Here is a 17,824-nt window from a genome sequence, read left to right as displayed (position 1 = left end):
AAATTTCAAATTTGAATCTGTAATATTTCAAATTTCAGAATATCAAATTTCTTATAGAATTTGATATTCTATAAGAAAAGAATATCAAATACTAAATACGAATCTATAAAATAAGGTAGTTATGGGCATTGACAAGTAAAAAAAAAAATTAGCTTCATCCACAGCAACAATAACTTAGTATCTTCTAACATTGCATTTATTATTATCAAGACACTGTAAATTCATGCCTGAATGTATGGATCAACCCTATTATGATTTCTAAAATTAACAAAAACTCTGACACTAATTTAGTGTAATATACATACATACATATATATTTAGAAAGATATTTAATGACTAAAAAACCGAGAATTAATTAAAAGCTTTAATGATAAAAAACACAACTAGTTTCGGCTTTTTACAGCCTTCATCAGGTATCTTTTTAGGAAGAGGAAACAATAATAAAAACTGACGATTCTAAAAAACTGAGAAGCACAGATAAATTGCAGTACATAATTGAAATAAAAAAACGTTGTATTCAAGTTGTTCTATTTTACGTGCTATTGTTTGTTGTATGCATGGTAGCAGACACTCGAGAACGTCAGTACTGAATAACAGCAGTATGGCTATGGGGATGTTATAGCTTAAATTGTTGTTTAAATGTTCAGAATTAAGGACGATCCTCCTGGATTCCACTATTTTTCTTTTAAATTCATCATGGCAGCAGAAAATGTTTTCAGATCTATCCCAGGACATTGAGTGACCTTGAAAATCATCATGAAGACTGTTAGAGAAGAGAATATGGCTGGATAAGGCACTGTCATGTGATCTTTTATAGGAGATATCTCTTTTATGTTCTTCCATACGAAGTTCAATAGACTTATTAGTTTGACCATAATAAGGAACATTACAGTCACACCATAGTTTATATACGTCAGGATATTTCAGATTGCGATGCTTAGGCTTAGGATGGCTTACAAGAGATCGGAATTTTGGAAGTGTAGTGAATAACGTCCTGATGTTGTACTTCTTAAGGACCTTAGCCAATTTTTGGGAGACAGAACTGATTGAGACTATGGGATTGAGATGCTACCTTTAAAATTGGTAGTTTCTGTATTGTGGTGCCTAGGAGGATCTATAAGAAATTTCTTAATGGTTTTTTTATAATATCCATTTTGTTCAAAGACATGTGAGAGGGTGATTAATTTCTTTTTGAAGTTCATCTGGATTGTTTAAAAGAGAGCATGCTCTGTGTCCCAAGGCGGAAATAGTTCCATGTTTTTGTGGTGGAAAATGATGAGAAAGATTGTGAAGATATCTATTAGTATGCGTTGGTTTTCTGTACATAGAGATTCTAAATTTTCCAGATCAGCATGAGAGTTTTATATCCAGGAATGGTAGGGAGTTTTCATGTTCTAGTTCGGCTGTGAATTTTATATTTGGATGTTGGTTATTGAGATGATGAAGAAAATCGATGAGAGAGTTTTTGCCGTGACTCCATATAATAAAAATGTCATCTACATAACGCTTCCAAACTTTTGGTTTAAATGAAGAGGGCGATATAGCTCTTGTTTCAAAGTCTTCAAGGTAAATATTCACCAGAATAGGGGATAAAGGGTTCCCCATCGCCAAGCCCTGGTTCTGTTTATAGATGTCTTGATATTGGAAGTAGCCAAATTGAACGCAATGCTTTAATAAAGCAAACATTTTTTTTGGATAATTTATCCTTTACTAATATTAATACTTCTTCATTTGGTACATTTGTAAATAATGAAATAATATCTAAACTGGCTATAATATCATTCTCATTGATGGATATATCTTTTATATGTGATACAAAGTCTATGGTGTTGTTGATGAACGATGAAACACATCAACTACAAAACCGTACTAACAATTTACTACAAAATACAAGTGAACTTCCTCGCAATGTACATCTTTCTCTATGCTCTCTACATCCACTTATACTACATATTTATGGAGTCTCGAAAATACATAAAGAAAACATTCCTCTTCAGCAAATTTTGGAAAGTATTGACTCTCCAACCTACAAGCTATCAAAACATCTTGCAAAATAGCTCAAGTCTTTCTCTAATAAGTCTTCATCGTTCATCAACAACACCATAGACTTTGTATCACATATAAAAGATATATCCATCAACGAGAATAATATTATAGCCAGTTTAGATATTATTTCATTATTTACAAATGTACCAACTGAAGAAGTATTAATATTACTAAAGGATAAATTATCCAAAAAAATGTTCGCTTTATTAAAACATTGCGTTCAATCTGGCTACTTCCAATATCAAGACACCATCTATAAACAGAACCAGGGCTTGGCGATGGGGAACTCTTTATCCCCTATTCTGGTGAATATTTACCTTGAAGACTTCAAAACAAGAGCTATATGGTCCTCTTCGTTTAAACCAAAAATTTGGAAGTGTTATGTAGATGACATTTTTATTATATGGAGTCACAGCAAAAACTCTCTCATGGATTTTCTTCATCATCTCAATAACCAACATCCAAATATAAAATTCACAGCCAAACTAGAACACGAAAACTCCCTACCATTCCTGGATATAAAACTCTCACGCTGATCTGTAAAATTTAGAATCTCTATGTACAGAAAACCAACGCATACTAATAGATATCTTCACAATCTTTCTCATCATTTTCCACCACAAAAACTCGGAACTATTTCCACCTTGGGACAGAGAGCACGCTCTCTTTTAAACGATCCAGATGAACTTCAAAAAAAAAAATTAATCACCTCTCACATGCCTTTGAACAAAATGGATATTATAAAAAAATCATTAAGAAATTTCTTATAGATCCTCCTAGGCACCACAATACAGAAACTACCAATTTTAAATGTAGCATCTCAATCCCATACATCAGTTCTTTCTCCCAAAAATTGGCTAAAGTCCTTAAGAAGTACAACATCAGGATGTTATTCACTACACTTATAAAAATCCAATCTCTTATAAGCCATCCTAAGCCTAAGCATCACAATCTGAAATATCCTGGTGTATATAAACTATGGTGTGACTGTAATGTTCCTTATTATGGTCAAACTAATAAGTCTATTGAACTTCGTATGGAAGAACATAAAAGAGACATCTCCTATAAAAGGTCACATGCAAGTGCCTTTTCCAGCCATATTCTCTTCTCTAACAATCCTCATGATGATTTTCAAGGTCACTCAATTTCCTGGGATAGATCTGAAAACATTTTCCACTACCATGATGAATTTGAAAGAAAGATAGTGGAATCCAGGGAGATCATCCTTAATCCTGAACATTTAAACAACAATTTAAGCTATAACATCCCTGATAGCCATACTGCTGTTATTCAGTACTGGTATTCTTGAGAGTCTGCTACCACACATACAACAAACAATGGCACTTAAAATAGAACAACTTGAATTTTAATACAATGCTTTTTTTATTTCTATTATGTACTGCAATTTATCTGTGCTTCTCAGTTTTTTAAAATCTTCAGTTTTTATTATTGTTTCCTCTTCCTAAAAAAGATACCTGATGAAGGCTGTAAAAAGTTGAAACTAGTTGTGTTTTTTATCATTAAAACTTTTAATTAATTCTCAGTTTTTTAGTCATTAAATATCTTTCTAAATATATCAAAGTAACCGAGTCAATGCTCATGAATACATACATACATATATATATATATATTCATCTTTTTTTGACTGACTGAAACCAAGAAAATAGATAAGTTAATTTAATGGAGCACACAACATGTTTCATCAAAAATGACTTCTTCAGGTGTGGTAACACTTAAAGCAAATTAAAAAATATATATTATAATGGCACAGTGTTTTTATGGGTTTTTTTTTAAACCATAAAACAAAGCAAATTTAAAGCAAATTAAAAAAAAACAATAAAAACACTGTGCTATTATAATATATATATTTTTTAATTTGCTTAAATGTCACCATACCTGAAGAAATCATTTTTGACCAAATATGTTGTGTGCTCCATTAAATTAACTTGTTATCTATTTTCTCGGTTTCAGTCAGTCAAAAAGAGAAGAATATATCTAATCACCGAGTCAATGTAACTAATAATCATATATATATACCATATTTTTCTGTGTATTATTATTATTATTATTCATGCCTCCATGGAGTCAAAAGACTCATCGTGGGAGGTCCTTCCTAAGAACATAAAGTCTGTCAAGACTCATCGAGGGGAGGTCCCCCCTAAGAAACACAAAGTCTATCATACCACTCCTTAAACTCATTGACCGTTCTCGCTCTCACCACTCCATCAGGCAATGCATTCCATGGTTCAACCACCCTCCATGCAAAGAAACCACTCCTCATCCTCTTGCAAACAGTTTCCTTTCGTAAATTCCAGTGATGGCCTCCTGTGATCACTCCTTTTTACTGTTCAACCAAGCGAAAGAACTCTCCAGTGTCAACCTTGTAACCACCTCTCAACAGTTTAAAAGTCTCAATCATATCACCTCTCCTTCTTCTATCCACCAAACTCTGCAGTCCACATTCCATCAGCCGATCCTCATAACTATCCTTGTACAGTACTGAAACATCTTTGTCATCCGTCTTTGTATCCTTTCCACAGTTAATTTATCCCCTTCAAATCCTGGGGACCAAATCTGAGAACAATAGTCCAAGTATGGTCTGATCAGAGACTTATACAACGGAATGATAACCCTCTTATCTCTGCAGGTCAGTTTCCTTCTCATAATTGCAGCAATACTCTGTGTCACCTTCACCACCTTTGCAATATGTCCCCTAAACTTCAGGTTTCTATCAATCATCAACCCCAGATCTATTGTCTCCCCTACTTCCTCCAGTATAACTCCTCCCATAGAGTATGCAGCATCCCATCGATGTTTCCCAAACCTCAAGACCTTACATTTTGTGGCATTAAACTGACACCCCCATTCATTTGCCCATCTATCTAGCTTATTCAAATCCTCCTGCAGGGCTACCACATCTGCACTATTACTAATAATCCTTCCCAGCTTCGTATTATCCGCAAACAACTGAATATCCCCTTGCAATGTCATTGATATAAAGGTTAAACAATATAGGTCCTAGTACTGAGCCCTGTGGGACCCCACTTGTAACTCTCTGCCTCCTTGAAACTGCTCCACCATACACAACTCTCTAATACTTATCAGACAGCCAATCCTGAATCCAGTTGACCAATCTGACATCCAGACCCATGTGCTGCAATTTAAATATCAGCTTATCATGTGGCACCCTGTCAAATGCCTTTGCTAAGTCTAAGAAAATTGCAGTATATGTCTTTCCCTCATCTAATGTTCTTGTAACTTTATTATAAAAGGCTAGCATATTGCTAAAACAAGAGCGCCCTTTCACAAATCCATGTTGACTCTCACAGAAAACATTACCCTCAACTTCCCAATGCTGTATACGGTCCCTCACTACTTTATTAAAGATCTTAACAACTACTGATGACACACAGACTGGCCTATAATTAGACACTTCCAGTCTGTTACCTCCCCTATGCAACGCCACTATTTTACCTTCCTTCCATTCCCTGGGCACCTTTGCCGAAGCCAGACTTTCATTGAAAAGCCAGGTTAAAGGCACTGTCAGTTCCCTAGCACATTCTCTCAAAACTCGTGGTGAAATACCATCCAGTCCCAAAACTTTACCGACATCCAGAGAACTCAGTATCTGAAACACACTCTCCTCCTGTACCTCTAAACCTCGAACCAGCCCTATCCCTCTAGCATTAAAACTGACTCTTCTAGAATGAAATACTCCAATAAAGTGTTCATTGAACAATTCCACTATGTCCTCTGCATCAGTCACTCTATTCCCATTTTTATCCCACAATATCATTCTTCCACAGTCATTTCTCCTCCTACTGTCCACATAGCTAAAAAATTCCCTAGGATTTTCTTTGGATCTTAGGGCCAATATCCTCTCATATTCCAGTTTTGCTTTTCTTACCATACTAGTCACTCTTCTGGCCCGTGTCTTATATTCTTCATGCATCCTCTTTTCACCTGTCTCCTTATATCTCTCAACCTTAAAGATGATACTTTTTACTAAAATTTTTAGACCAAAAATTGGGCTTCATCTTATACACGGGGAGTAACTGGTTGAGAGACCCACAGTTGCTGTGGTGAAACTGCCGGTACCTTGTCTCCGTGAACAGGCTTCTGCCAATCACTAACCTTTGTTAACTATATCGATTGATGTCATTAACGCTGATTCTGAACAAACCAATCAGAACTCTGAAAGCATTCATATGTCTGCAACTCGTTGGCAGGGTAAATTAATGTATTAACAATATTTTGAACACAACATTTTGAACAATAGTTTGTTGATTCTATCAACAAACATATGTAGGTTTTCTATGCTTTCTTGCCATAGAAGGCCTAGTCATGGGCAGCCCTCTGTCACCACCATGTGCAGACCTTTTCATGGAGAAATTTGAAAATGAAATCTTCAATATTACTCCTAAACTGTCAGTATGGTGGAGATATGTTGATGATATCTTCATCATATGGCAAGAAAGCATAGTAAACCTACATATGTTTGTTAATAGAATCAACTCACTCCACAACAAAATCAAATTTATCCTAGAAGTGGAAAATAACAAACAACTGCACTTCTTAGACAAACTGGTAAAGAGACAAGATAATAATTTTAAACTGTCCGTTTACAAAAAGCCTACAGATACTGGATGATATCTACATTATTCTTCAAACCATCATAAGTCACATAAACATAGCATCATCCACATGTTGGGAAATAGAGTCTGCAATTTTGTCTCAGACGAAGACGAGGTTCAGACAGAACTATCTCCAATTGTTACAACACCATCTCAAAATGGATGTCCTCTAAACATTATTAACAAATTCCTGTATAAAGATAATCACCAACAACAAGGAACAGTCTCCCAGCAGGTTTCAACGATCGTCATCCCCTTTATGGGTTCGGTTTCCACCAATATAGCAAGATCATTAAAAGCTCATAACATCAGAGTTGTATTTAAACCAACTACTAGCATTAGACAGGTGTTAAGATCTCCTAAGAATAGTGTTCCATTTTGCAAATATCCAGGTGTGTATAATATTCCATGTATGTGTGGCCTCTCCTACATTGGACAAACTTCAAGAAGCCTTGAAATCAGACAGAAAGAACATGTTGGAGATGTCAATCATAACAGGATGATCACCTCCGGTTTAGTGCATCACTTTTCAACTTCTAACCATTCTATAAACTGCGAAAATAGTTCTATGCCCTACATAGATGATGATTTCAAAGATTATTCACCGATTATTCAAAGAAGCGACAGTAGTCCTACGAACAGGCAGTAACCTAAACAGGAATCAGGGGCCATATTGAATGAGACTTGGAAAAATTTAATAAATTCACTCAGTTTGACAGAACTATAGTATGCCAAAAATCATATAATGCATGCTCATGCAATGCATGTTCAGGACACGGACTAAAGATTCATAATACAACTGTCATTGTCATGCGAACGTATCAACTTAGCTACCTTATAGTTACTAACGGTTTTGTATTCTTTATACTTTGTGCATTTATCATTTTTTTGTATTTACCATTCAAGCCTTGAGAAAGCTAGACAGTTGCTAGTGAAACTGGTAGGCATTATTATATGAACATATATAGTAATTAAAAAAACCTATGGTCACATAAACAATAATAAGTCTTATATGAAAACAAAGTTTATTAGCATGATTAGTTTCAGCTTGTATCAGCCTTCTTTAGGTGCACATTAAAAAAGAAATAACCAATAAAACATAGAAGAAATAATTGTAAACATCACGGAAAGTTAGTGTGTGTATATATATATATATACACACACTAACTTTCGAATGCTAATTTTTTTTAATGCTAATTTCATCCATGAAAGGATGCAAACTTGTAGCACTTTTGCAAAGTTGGTAAGCTAAGAATTAGATAATTAAGATCAAACATGGATCTTTTTATAGGTCACCTCAGGTTTCCAAATAACAGAGTCTCAGAATATGTGATGACAGCAGAATCTGAAACCCTAACGTATGGCCTGGCAAGCATATATGACCTGCATGTGTATACACTTAGGTAGATAGACAGACAATCAGTCCTTTATAAATTTTTTTATATTAGTATATATTATATCATATATTATATGATATATAGTATACAATATTAGTATATATTATATTAGTCTATTTCTTTTTTTGAAATTCTTAATTCTAAATGGTTAAAATTACCAGATTGTACGTCAATACAAAATTTTGAGAGGTACCACCATAAGCTTTCACTGATATAATGCAATCTCACTGTAATGGCTGTTTAAAAATATTTGTTCACTGTTTTGAATGCTAACAGTATCTTCTCCTGTATGGTGAACCCAAGACTTGCATTATAAACGTGATATGATATGTGTGTGTGTATGTGTTTCTTGTCTGACCTAAAAGGCCACAAGTTCTATAGCAGATCTGTGTCACATGTAGGCAAGAGGATAAGAAGAAAGGAAGAATCTGTTTACATTTCTTTGGACAACTCAAGGTTGTACTCTTTGGGAAAGACAGAGTTGGGAAGGCTGTACCAAAGAACAGAAATAGATTGAATGTAAAAGGAGGTAGTGAAGTTGGTTTAGTGAGTTTCAAGATGGGCTCTAAAAGAGTGTTAGTTAGCAGCAGCCCTTGTTCCAATGATTTTGGAGGAAAGTGGAGGAATAATAGTGGCCAATTTAGTAGTGCATTATCCATTAAAGTATCTGTAGAAGAGACACAAGGCATAAACTGAATGTCTGTGAAAGGGAGATTTTTTGATACACACCAGATGATGCACAGAGTAGTTCAGTGCATCATCCAAAATATGGGAGCAATATTCCATGGTTGGACATATTAGAGATTTGTATAGAGTTAGTAGCTGTGAAGGTGTGAAGTAGTGTCTTGTGTAAAAAGAAGAGAAATCAGATTGTGTTTGGTTATCTGGGTATTATTGAAAGTAGGGGAGAGGGAGCTCTTTCTTGCAAGAGATCAGATTGAAATGAATTTCAGTGGCATTGAATTCCACAAGGCTGTCCTTGCCCTATTGAAATACAGATAGGAGATTGGAGTTCAGGACAATGGTTGTGGTGGATCTTTAGGATTATAATACCATCCCATTAAGGATCATCCCATATTACAATGAGGTGCAGGAGATGGATACACAGTAGTAGTATTTTGTGGTATAATGAAACCTGTGGAATGTTCATGACTAAACATACACACGTAACCACAGTAATAAGATTTTTAATAAGTAAATATTTCATCCTAAGTATCATAGGACATCTTCAGTACAGCTAATTCAAACAATACTAGGAATTACATAAAGTTAGGGCACATGCTTACAATGGAATCCCTTTATGCATGCAGTAACATGTTATAGAATTAAATTAAAATATATTTGAAAAAAAAAAAAAGATTACATTAAAATGAGATAACATATAAAAAATTATTTTACACAATTTAGGATGACAATTTCCTAGACTTTAGGGATAGTAAGAATGTCATTATGGTTCAAATTAGGTCTGTCACGTAGGACTTCAGCACTTTCTTTATATAAATATTCATGTTTATATAAAGATCTATGTAGAAGTTTGGTTTTCTTTCAATGGATCCTATCTGTGTTGTGCAAGGCCAGATTTCTGCAATTTGAAGACCAGTGGTGTAGCTAGAACTTTTGCTACACCACTACACCCAGGGCGGTTCCCTGAGTTTGCCGCTCCTCTCAATACACACCAAAAATACTACAAAAAGTCAAAATGATGTAGAGGGAAATAAATTAAAACACTATGTTTATTTTTGAAGTAAAACTTTAATTTCAACATTCTAAAACAAAGATGGGATATAGAATTTACTCTTATAGGGGATATATTGTTGGAGGTGGAGGAAATAAGAGATCTTGGGGTGATGGTGGATAAGGATCTAAAATTTAGAGGATATACTGCTAAATTGTGAGAACAACACAATGAATTCTGGAAATGATGCAGAGGACACTGACTTGTAGAAGTAAGGAGATGATTCTCTTTCCATTGTATAAGGCTCTGATTAGGCCACGCCAACACATGGACTACTGTGCACAGATTTGGGCATCTGGTTTTCAAAAGGATGAAGAGATGTTGGAAAGAGTCCAGAGGTGATTGACCAAAATAGTTTCTGATCTCTGGAATGTTGAATATGCAGAAAGGTTGAGATGATGCAATATGCAGAGTCTAGTGGCTAGGAGGAAGAGAGGTGATATGATAGGGATGTACAAGTTAGAAAGGGGTTGTTACAGATTAACATTGAAGAGGCTTTTCATAAAACAGTGAGAGATAGGGAGAGAACAAGAGGTCATCCCTGAAAGCTATGTGAACAGGAGAGTGAGAAGCTAGTTTTTTTTGCATGGAGAGTCATGAATGATTGAATGTGTTGCCTGAGAATGTTATGTCTGCAGAGAATTTGAATGTATTTAAGGCATGGTATGATGAGCTGTGTGTATGACAAGAGGGTCCTCGTAGATGTCTTTCAATGCATGAGGTCTTGATAATAATAATACGTGAACTTATGTTTGTCAAATGAAAAGAAGGAATGGAGTGTACCATAATCTGCAAAACTATGGATAGAATTGGAAGTCTGTGACAGCAGGTCATTTATATACAAGGGGAAGAGAATGAGTAAAAGAACAAAACCCTAGGGTACTCCAGCAATGATGGGGAAATCTTAGAAGAGGAAACCATCCACCATGACACATAGTGAGTGGCCAGTGATAAAGTTGGCAATCCAGTTGAAGAGTGTAGAAGGCAGACCATAGGATAGCAGTTTGCTAAGTAGAGTAGGTCCCCTGTACAAATTCTGATCAAATGCTGTTGAAAAGTTGAGAGCAGCTAATGTGAATTTCTCCAAATTTTTCCATGGCTGGAGTAAAAAGTGGGCAGTGAAATCTAGAAGATTGGCTGTAGATCAAAAGGGACAGAATCCATACTGCTGGTCACTGATTAGTTGGTAGGGCTCTAGGCAAGCTCAGGAGTTGGTTATTGATGACTTTCTTCTTGGTTTACTTTTATCATCTTTCTTTAGAATATAAACAAATACACAGTCCACTCATTCAACATGCTCCATGCAAAAAATCTCTTTTTTGACTTAAGGAAATGATGCAGAGCCTTATTCATGATGACCTTTGTACAGTTTCCATGGATGGCCTCTCATTCTCCCATCACTCATTTATCTTATGCAATAATTCCTCTGTATCTATCTGGTAGCGCCTCTTCTTCTATCTCCCAATCTCTGCAGACTGCATTCCCTTAATACATCCTTATAATCAACAACATTTAAGAGTCCTCAGATAGTCTTAGTTATTTGCCTCTGCACTTTTTCCAATGTTTTCTTATTGCCAATAAAATCAAATGACTAGATCTGTGCATAGAAATCCAAGCATAGCATGACTAGTACTTTATACAGAAGAATTATCACCTCCTTATCCATACCTGTGAGGGTTCTTCACAGTATGTAAGTAATTTTCTGGGTAACCCTTACAACTTTTGCAGTGTCCCCTGAACTTCAGTTCTCTATTCACCAATCCCAGCTCCATTACCTCTTCTGCCTCCCAAAGCCAACTTTTTTGCAATATGATAAACCTCATTACATCTCTGGCCAAAGTCCATAAACTTACACTTAGCACTATTCTCTCCCCTTCAGTTGATCAAGCCACTGCACATTTCCAATCTTTCCCCCTTAATTTATCCTAGTTACCTGCTCTGTAATTTCACACATCTCTTTTGATTTGTGAAACTTGTATATGATTGGCTACATCCCATCTTAAAACAAAATGATCACTCTTCCCCAGTTGGTGGCATGAGGGTGACATCTTCTACTATCACTGTATGAGATGTTGAAAGCTTTTTCACTTAGTTATACTATAAATTAAAGATGCCAAAAAATTATATTGTTAGTTTTATCCTTTATCCAAATATCCAAGTGTACGCAAACAATGCTTGTGCATGAAGTACCTTCAAGACTAGGCTATTTGTATATAGGGGCTAATGACTTCACATCAATTGTCTCAGTATCTCATAATGCAAAGCACATGTCCGTGTGTGTGTGTGTGTGTGTGTGTGTGTGTGTGTGTGTGTGTGTGTGTGTGTGTGTGTGTGTGTGTGTGTGTGTGTGTGTAAAGCTATGCATTATGAGAAGGGCCACTACTCAAGACCAGTTTCAACCTTTACCGAGGTATGTTTAAGGGCAGGGATACCTCTCCAAAAATTTTGAGTGAGATTTAAAATGATCTTGTAGAACACTCAAAATTTTTGGAGAGGTATCTCTGCCCTTAAACATACCCTAAAGGATCACTACTAAACTCATTATTCCTGACCTGAATCACTCCAAGACAGGAAACTCAGCAGTGGTTTCACCCAGTGACAGGAAAAAAACACACCACCAAGTAGAGTCTCTCTCTATTCCCCACAAAGTAAGCAAATCCACTTCATAAGTAAAGGGAATTCTCCAAAATCTCCAGTGATCCCCCTAGATCACTCTAATCTTAGCAAGTGACCCAAAGGATCATTTAACTCATAACTCAGCAGTGGTTCCACTCAATGACAGGCCTGCCCTGCCACCAAGAAGAACCCTCAGCAGTGGCTCTGACCAATGATAGGCTCACCGCCATCCCCCATCACTGAGCAGAGCCACTCATATCCCAGAGAAAAGCATTAACCAAAGTAGCCACAAAACCACTTCAGCAGATTTTTCATACCTGCAGCAAAAACTGCATCAGTGGGAGCCATACCCAATAGAGATACCAAGGTTGAAGTCATATATTTCCCATATCTTCTTCTTCTTCTTCTTCTCCCGTAGTTCTAAATGGACCGTTGGGTCATTCATGGCTGGTAGGTGATAGTCTTGGTTAGCCTCCTCCAGTCATCTCGGTCTCTTGTTCGTGATGTCAGTTGAGAAAGGGAGGAATGTGTCCATTTTTTGATGTTATCAGTCCATTTTAATCGAGGTCGGCCCCTAACCCTTGGTACTGGAACGATTCCTTCTAGTGCTTGCTTTGGAATGCCATTAGCTCTCTCCACATGTCCGAACCATTTCATCTGTCTTCTTATGATGACTGTCAGAATATTTTCCCTTTTTCTCCCATCAACTGAATCAATCAGTTTTCAGACATTTTCATTGGTTTCATGAGCAGTATAGGGGATTCTCAAAAGTCTTCTGTAAGTTTTCATTTCAAAAGACAGGAGTCTCCTCTCATCTTCCTGCAATAAAGTCCAGGCCTCACAACCATACAAGGACAGAATTCACCAAGGTATCAATTAGTCTTAGTCTGGTTGTGATTGCTATTCTGTTATCTCCATACAATGGTTTTAACTTTTGTAGGGCCACGGTTGCCTTAGCAATTCAGTATTTAATGTCAGTTTTTGAACGACCATCTTGACTCAACGTGCTTCCTAGATAAGTGAACTTGTTTACATTCTCAATTTGTTTATTGCCAATTTGTATCTTTAAGAATTTAATATCTGATTTTGAGGTTATCATTGTTTTTGTTTTTTGTAGGTTTATGTCTAATCCATATTTTTTAATGTTCCGAAAAGGTAAATTTCCCATATACAAGTAGTCAAAACATGTAACACTTTATTATTACAATACTCTGGATTAGAGATACATGTTGTGCATTTTTTCACTTGGTTATGCTATAAATTAATGATGCCATGAAATTATATATTCTTTCATGATTCCATGAAATTATATATTCTATTATATTCTTGGTTTAATATTTATATTTTGACCTAAATAAAGGTTGACACTAGTCTGGGTAGTGGCCCTTCCCATAATGCATAGCTTTATATAGACCAAAAGGATGTGTGCTTTGCATTATGGGATACTAAGGCAATTGATGTGAAGTCATTAGCCTCTATATACAAGAAGCCTAGTCTTGAAGTTACTTCACGCACAAACACTGTTTGCATACACTTGGATAAAGAATTAACCCAACAATATAATTTCTTGGCATCTTTAATTTACTGTATGAGATATTATTAAATCCTACACCAACATCCAAAATGTGGCTTCAGCTACATGCCACATCCCTAATTAGCTCAAGAAATTCAACATCATTACACACACATGTTGCTTCCCACTTCCAGTCAATGCTTCTATTATTAAAGTAACCCACATTATTATTATTATCATGAGAGGTGGTTACAGGGTCGACACTGGGGAGTTCTTTCGCTTGGTTGAACAGCGGGAAGGAGTGATGACAAGAGGCCATCCCTGGAAGTTATGAAAGGAAACTGTTTGCAAGAGGATGAGGAGTGGTTTCTTTGCATGGAGGGTGGTTGAACCATGGAATGCATTGCCTGTGTGTGCAATAAATTAGTTATACTCTGGAGTGGTGAGAGCGAGAACGGTCAATGAGTTTAAGGAGTGGTATGACAGACTTGGTGTTTCTCATGGGGGGGGGGGACTTCCCCTCAATGAGTCTTGATAGACTTTGTGTTTCTCAGGAAGGACCTCCCACGATGAGTCTTTTGACTCCATAGAGGCCTGAATAATAATAATAATAATAAAAATGTTGCCACTTACCAGTCTCATCTTTCTGAACATTTCAGAATCATCTCCTTCTTCCTGGCTATGGCAATATTTTATTAAATATCTAAAATTTATTCTTACCTGAGTCTCATACCAAATGATCTCAAAGGCATTATCACTCCCACATTCTTCAAGCTCCACATGAATGTGACACCATTCATATGAAATCATCAGTAATACCAAATCTCCCATTTTATCTTTTCTGCCTTTTCAAAAAGTGCTATAATCATCATATTCTATTGCCATGGTATATTATCTTCTATTAACTTCTCACTGATGCCAATGACTTGTAGAATAAGTAACTGTATCAAGGCCACAAACTCTGTACCATCATTCCTAATATGCCTTGGTATATAAGCACAGTAGCTTTCCCATGGTCTCTCCTTCCATCCCACAATTCCTCAGTTCATCATGTGACTCCTTTGATTCTGTTTCTCCCATTGAGGCTATCTCTCAACTGTCCAATTCATTTCCAAGTTAGTCAGTTTGTTAACTGTAGAAATTCTAAATGGCATTATATATATATTGAAGAGGTGGGGGATCTTCTCCAGGAAATCAATCATGCTAGGAATCTTTTCTAGTGGACAATGGGTTTAAGTTTATTTTTTTTTGGGGGGAGGGGGAGAACCATTTCACAAAAGGGATAAACTGGCACATAAGATAACAGTAATACTAGGATGGACATTAGATGAAGAATAGGGATATCATACCTCATACCCCTTATAAGGTATTGATGAAACTAATCAGGACTACTTTGCTCATATCTGGTCATTGGGTTTCAAAAATGAGAAACACCGTAAAAGACAGAGGATAAACACCGATACAAAATTAGGAGTGTGAAGTTCTGAGTGAGAGTATACATTAAAAGGAATATAGACCACAAATCCTAGTGAACAGACAGAAGAGAGATAATGTGATAGAGATGACCTTTGTACATGTCCTTTGAAGACAGTAAAAGGGTTTCGTAGGATATTAGTCGGTAAAACTCTTCAGTATATAAAACAAAAGGAAGAATGTTTCCATGGAAACTAAGTAGGAGTATGGTTAACAGGGAGATGATGTATAAATATCTCTTGGTGAGTAAGCCAGTGAGTATTAATTTGCCAGTTGGAATGGCAAGTACATCATTTGTGAATGAGTTTAAAAAGAAGTGTAATAAATGGTGTGTAGGTTGGATTCCTGCAAGTACTCACATAATAATAATTAAAGATATAACTCTTAAGGCAAAAAAATAATTGTAAGAGTAGTCAGAAAATAAATTATGCAAGAAATATTAGATAAAAGTTATTCTAAGGAGAGACCTGAAGATCTAAGTATTATTATTATTATTATTATTATTACCCCAAGACCTCATGGAGTCAAAGACTCATCTGGGAGGTCCTTTTATCACACACACATATCATACTGTGTCTAAACACACGCAAACTCCTTGAAGACACCACACTCTCAGGCAAGGCATTCCAATCATTCACAACTCTGCACGAAAAAAACCTGCCTCTCACTCCCCTACTCACACCCTCTTTATATAGTTTCCAGGGATGACCTCTGGTTTTCCCCTGATCTCCCACTATTCTCTGTAGAACTTCTCCACCATTGATCCTATAAAAACCCCTTACCAACTTGTGGGTCTCTCTCTATCATATCTCCCCTCTTCCTCCTGTCCACCAGACTCTGCAAATTATATCTTCTCCATCTTTCCTCATTCTCGACATTCCAGAGGTCAGAAACTACCTTAGTCAGTCGCCTTTGGACCCTTTCCAACATCTCTTCATCCTTCTGAAATCCCGGTGACCAAATCTGGGCACAATAGTCCATGTGTGGCCTAATCAAAGCCTCATACAATGGAACAAGAATCTCCTTACTTCTACACATCAGTGTCCTCCGCATCATTCCCAGAAGCCTCTGTGTTTTCTTTACAATTTTGGCGATGTGTCCCCTAAATATTAGATCCTTATCCATTATCAACCCCAGATCTCTTATATCCTCTACCTCCAACAATATATTCTCACCAAGCATAAACTATGCATCCCTTCTTTGTTTTCCAAATTTTAAAACCTTACATTTTGCAACATTGAACTCACATCCCCATTTGCTTGCCCAATCACTCAATTTATTAAAGTCTTCTTGTAAGGCCACAACATCTTCTCTACTCTTCATGGTTCGTCCCAACTTTTCATCATCCACAAACAACTGAATATTGCCATCCAAATCTTCACCAATATCATTAATATACAAGTTAAACAGTAATGGCCCTAAAACAGACCCCTGAGGCACTCCACTTGTGACTTTCCTTTTCCTGGATATTGCACCCCCATACAAAACTTGTTGATACCTATCAGATAGCCAGTCTCCAATCCAATGCACTAATCTAATATCCAACCCTATCTGCTCTAGTTTGATTGTCAACTTATCATGAGGTACTCTATCAAAAGCCTTTGTGAAATCCAAGTATATTACTGTGTATCCTTCTCCTCTGTCCAAGGAAGCAGTCACTTTATCGTAGTAAGTAAGTAGATTACTAAAACATGACCTCCCTTTAGTAAATCCATGCTATCCATCAAAGATAATACCATTGTTGTCAACCCAACTCTGGATCCTAGTTCTCACAGGCTTCTCCAACAACTTAACCACAACACCTGACACACAAATAGGCCTATAGTTTGATACTTGAGTTCGATCACCTCCTTTATGAAGTGGCACAATCTTGCCCTCCTTCCACTCCTTTGGAACTTGACCAAGTGCAAGACTCGTATTAAAAATATATGTCAAGGCAGGTGTCAACTTCCTGGCACGTTCCTTCAGAATACGCGCGATATATTATCAAGTCCCACAGCCTTATTTACATCTGGTTTACTCAATTCCCCAAACACCTCTTGCTCACTTATAGTCAGTCTCTCCATGAAGTCACGTTCACAAGATTGAAAGATCTTTATGAACTGCTCATTAAGTACCTCCACCACACATTCTGCAACAGCTGTCTTTATACATTTTCTCCAATCAATGTCATACTTCCATAATCATTCTTTCTTTTGCTGGCTACATATCGAAAGAACTCCTTAGGATTCTTTTTGGCTTCATCTAACTGTTGTTCATACCTCTCTTTAGCTACTCTCACCAACCAAGTCATCCTCCTTGCCTGGTCTTTGTAGACCTCATGAAATTGGTTATTTCCACTTCTCTTATGCTGCCTCCACAATGCCCTTTTTCTCTGTATTGCATGCTTAATCTCTTTATTCATCCATCT

General features: G+C 36.5%; 1 protein-coding gene across 3 annotated transcripts in view; it reads right to left on the bottom strand.

Annotated features, from left to right (window-relative positions):
- The window catches only part of LOC150110511 (arylsulfatase B-like), a 318,735-nt gene that overhangs the window by 52,423 nt on the left and 248,488 nt on the right, over nt 1-17,824 (bottom strand). The window lies entirely within an intron of this gene.

The sequence above is a fragment of the Typopeltis vanoorti genome, chromosome 1 (genome assembly GCF_054136105.1).
Source record: "Typopeltis vanoorti isolate ZY-2024b chromosome 1, IOZ_Tvanoo_1.0, whole genome shotgun sequence".
In the NCBI taxonomy this organism is placed as follows: domain Eukaryota; kingdom Metazoa; phylum Arthropoda; class Arachnida; order Uropygi; family Thelyphonidae; genus Typopeltis; species Typopeltis vanoorti.
The sequence above is the reverse complement of the archived record's forward strand: the minus strand, read 5'-3'. Positions and strand labels throughout refer to the sequence as shown.